Below are 4,479 nucleotides of genomic sequence, written 5' to 3'. Positions count from 1 at the left end.
CCACTTCTTCGTGTATTGATTCTTGCTGACTAATCTCTTGAACTTAAGCCTACTCTTCATCATGAAATGATAATTAAATCAAGACCCGAAGCTGTCGACAGGCTCCCCGTGAGACCCACATTCCCAACTTAATGTCCACACACTCATTACTCTGGCGGTAGCCGATCTTACCGAGTCCCGTAAGAGTTCGGGCAATGCGTGTGCATCCAGCACAGAAGGAGGTCAATGGCTGGTTAGCCTTAACTATATGAAGATAGTATCTGTTCTTTTGGACATGTCCGAATGAACAGATACCATCTTATATATTCTTCATCACTACTATAGTTTGATTGAGTCTGTATCTGCTGTTGGATACACGTGCAAGGGATAAATCCGTTCAGTCGCACTATCCTCTGTGCCCTCGGTGGCTCAGATGGATAGAGCGTCTGCGCGGTAAGCAGGAGGTCCCGGGTTCGAGTCCCGGTCGGGGCACACGCTTTCAACTGTCCCCGCTGATGCATATCAACGCCTGTCGATAGCTTAGTGTCTTCATTCAATTATCATTTCATTCTAAGAGAGGTGCATCGTCAGCGATGGTATCTGTTCTTTAAATCATGTCTGAAAGAACAGATACCATCTTCATATACTCTTCATCATTACTAAATATTGATCTGAGTCTATATCCGCTGTTGGATACGCCGTACAATCCAGTATCTGATTTCGGAAAATCTGTCTGACCACGATGTAATGTAACTGACATCCTCCCTCATCGCCCTTTCTCTTCCAGGTACACTTCCTGCTCCTGTGATTCTTGAAAGGAGTATTCGCTATTTCTATTTGAAATTTATTGGAGGGCTCAATTAATCTTTCTCCTCTCTCATTCCTTGTCCCAAGCCCATATTCTCCTGTACCCATTCCCTACAACTGCATTCCAATCCTCCTTGACTAAAAGTTGTTCATCTGACTTGATGTGCTGTATTACCCTTTCAGTACCCTCATATAATTTCTTTATCTCTTCATCTTCAGCTTGCGACGTCGGAATGTGTAACTGAACTATCGTTGTCTGTGCTGATTCGCCGTCTATTCTGACAAGAACACCCCTATCACTGAACTGTTTACAGTAACACTCTCTCTGCCTTACCTTCCTATTCATGACGAATCTTACTCCCGTTATACCATTTTCTGCTGCTGTTGGTATTACCCTATACTCATCTTACCAGAAAACTTCGTCTTCTTTCCATTTCGCTTCACTGATTCCTACTATATCTAGATTCAGCCTTTGCATTTCCCTTTTCAGATTTTCTAGCTTACCTTTCAAGCTTCTGACATTCCGCGCCCCGACTCGTACAACATTATTCTTTCGTTGGTTACTCAATCTTTTTCTCCCTTTTGGCAATTCCCTTCCGGGGTTCCGAATGGGGGACTATTCTGAAATCTTTTACCAATGGAGAGATCATCATGACACTTTTCCAAATACAGGCAACATGTCCTGTTCATACACGTTACGTGTCTTTAATACAGTGGTTTCCATTGCCTTCTGCATCCTCATGCCTGTTGATGATTGCTAGTTCTTCCACCTTTAGTGCCCTGAATCTCTGTCCGCTCTTCCATCCTCTTTGACAAAGCCGTTGTCTCCCATATACAACAGGATTTCGTCATGACTAAGACCAGCTCTATACTACGTGGTTGTAGAACTCTGAGATGTAGCAGCCGGCCGCTGTGGCCGAGCTGTTCTAGGCTCTTCAGTTCGAAAACGAGCTGCTGCTACGGGCGCAGGTTCGAATCCTGCCTCGGGCATGGATGTGTGTGATGTCCTTAGGTTAGTTAGGTTTAAGTAGTTCTAAGTTCCAGGGGATTGATGACTTCAGCAGTTAAATCCCATAGTGCTCAGAGCCATTTGAAGCATTTATTTGATAAGGTAGGCAAGTAAATTTCTCAAACCTCTTGGGATAGTAAACAACTAAAATGTTACTCCAGGTCAGGTTATGTTTGCTAGATTTAAGATGTTCTCAGTCTAGGGGACTGATTACCTCAGATGTTAAGTCCCATAGTGCTTAGAGCCATTTTGAGATGGAGCATATGCGCATATTCCTGTCGTCCGCATTCTCCGTCATGATGTAGCCAGGAACATGGTGTAATTGTTCTAATCTGATTTACCGTTATTTACTTATGTCATTGATTGTAACAGTGTATGAATCAGGGAACGATCGTATCAGGCCAAGATTTCAGTCCTTCAGAAGACGACAGCCACACAAACTAGATAATTCATTAATACGAATTTTACAATCGCTCTTGTTATTTTCTTCCTGCAGAAAGTAAAGGGATAAGTTAGTATTCCAGAAATATTTAGTCTGCTTTTTATCTCTACTGTTTAACACTATTCTTGATAGTCACTAATTCTCACCTTGTGCAGAATTATTCACAAGTACCTCCAGGGTTTCAGAAGACGATTGTACGAAAACACGTATCAGGGTACACAGCTTCTCTCCAAGTTTCGATTCGTAATGTACACCATGGCGTTGTTGCAGAGCGTATCACTAGGGGCAGAAGTGACAGAACATGTAGACGAATTGTGTGATCTGTGTGGCCACATCGAATTATTTTGGGCATGCGTACAGGCATCCCGGAAAGCAGATTTCCGAAGTTGGATGTTGTGCCTTCCTGGGCAGCAGCAGCAGTGACTCCAGCGACACTGCGCGTGGTCTTCACACATATTCACGTCTGCCGCATCGCAAATATGGAAAGTTGCCCTATCCACGTATCTATGTCAATTTTTGTATTCTTATAGTTCTTACTGTTAGATGATCTGTTGACAGTCACCTGTGAAGAGTGAAAATAGATATTAGGATGACAGTAAATTTGTTTAACTCACTATTTCTCGGCCGTAGTACATCATAACAGCTTGGTGGAGGTATCCACTTTGCTCTCATGCGAAACAATACACATTTGGCATTGCTGACAGTGCAGAGAGTGGGGCCGAACGTGGCGTCAATCGAATGCTGCTGTCAGCAACCTCTAACGACCACGACCGTGATGACAGCGCAGAAGCACAGTTGCCAATACTGTGGAGGTAGCCGTGAACTCCTTCCAAGGAGCAGGTGATTTCATGTTCTGGGGGCGACTGTTTTTGTGATTCGGGGCTTCTCTGTCCCGTGGTCGAATGGCCTACCTCGTACTGCATTCCAGGATGTTGTTCAGGGTGTCACAGGCTCGTAGTGCACGCTGTCATACTGGCACGAGGCTGTTTTAGCACACAAATGGCAGAGTACTTACAAGCTCTGGACTACGTTCATTTAGGGCTTAAGGCACATACCGTAAACACTTCTGTAATGGCAAGTGTGGAAAGGCTTCTGTCTTTCCGCTAGAGCATTGCAGCGTTAGCCGTTGCTATATCGCGCCCGTATGGCTTTGCTTCGCAACGCCTGTCGGCCATGTTTTGCTTCACAATGCATAACACTGTTATCTGCCTGGAACTGGCTCTGTTGCAGCTCACTTCCACTCTGGCGTTCTCTCTGTGCCCTCCTGTTTACCAAGACCCGGTCTCTCAGGTCGACCGACTAGATTACCTTTTACTCAAGAGCTCCTGGAGACTGGCCCTTCTGGCCTTTTCTTAACAGTTCGTTTCCTTAACCTTATCACTTAATCTTACATATTTTGCAGTCTGGAACCGCGCGACCGCTACGGTCGCAGGTTCGAATCCTGCCTCGGGCTTGGATATGTGTGATGTCCTTTGGTTAGTTAAAGTAGTTCTAAGTTCTAGGGGACTGATGACCTTAGAAGTTAAGTCCCATAGTGCTCAGAGCCTTTTGAACCATATTTTACAGGGTGCTTTGTCCTGCTTCTTAACTCAAATATCATGGAACTTATATCATTACTAGGTTTCTTGCACAATAGCTTCTCTCTATTCGGAACTTACAAGCTAAAATGAGTCGAGCAAACTTAATACTACCCTCTTGTGCATTCATCTTCCTTTTGCTGCTTTCATCCACCAGAATCAACCGGAATCTGAATGACGACTGGGTCCGACCACAGTCTTGTGCTTCGTCTTCTACATACCAAAACGAGGACTGTACTCAGCAGAACATGTGCCACTGCTTCGGTTGGTATGACAAGTCAATGTTGTCTCTTTCCGGTACTGATTTCCCCGATGTATTTACATGCCATAATGTTTCCAGGGAGACTCGCCCCTCCTGCTGGTTCACAAACGTGTTTATAGACTGCATTAATTCTGGCCCTAGAGTTAGATTTAAGCTGGGTAGATTTGTGGCGGGTAGCACTTCCAACGGCTCCTCTGTTCGATACAGACAAGGCTGCAAAATTCTCAGGTGAGTTATCTTTGAAATCACGGTGGGTAGATGTAAAGTAGGCGCCATTATCTCACAAGCTTTTCCATTTAATAACAAACCTCTTCCATTTAATTCTAACCTCTCTGATGGGGTAAGCTACTTCTGCTCGTAAAATCTAGGTCCGCAGCTCGTGGTCTCGCGGTGGCGTTCTCAT

At 44.6% G+C, this 4,479-nt stretch overlaps 1 non-coding gene across 1 annotated transcript; it reads left to right on the top strand.

Annotated features, from left to right (window-relative positions):
• The first annotated feature begins 396 nt into the window (after positions 1-396).
• On the top strand, positions 397-471 carry Trnat-ggu. Its single transcript has one exon. It is a non-coding gene; the product is annotated as a tRNA-Thr (tRNA).
• The last annotated feature ends 4,008 nt before the right edge of the window (positions 472-4,479 follow it).

This window comes from Schistocerca americana, chromosome 4, assembly GCF_021461395.2.
Source record: "Schistocerca americana isolate TAMUIC-IGC-003095 chromosome 4, iqSchAmer2.1, whole genome shotgun sequence".
Classification (NCBI taxonomy): domain Eukaryota; kingdom Metazoa; phylum Arthropoda; class Insecta; order Orthoptera; family Acrididae; genus Schistocerca; species Schistocerca americana.
The sequence above is the reverse complement of the archived record's forward strand: the minus strand, read 5'-3'. Positions and strand labels throughout refer to the sequence as shown.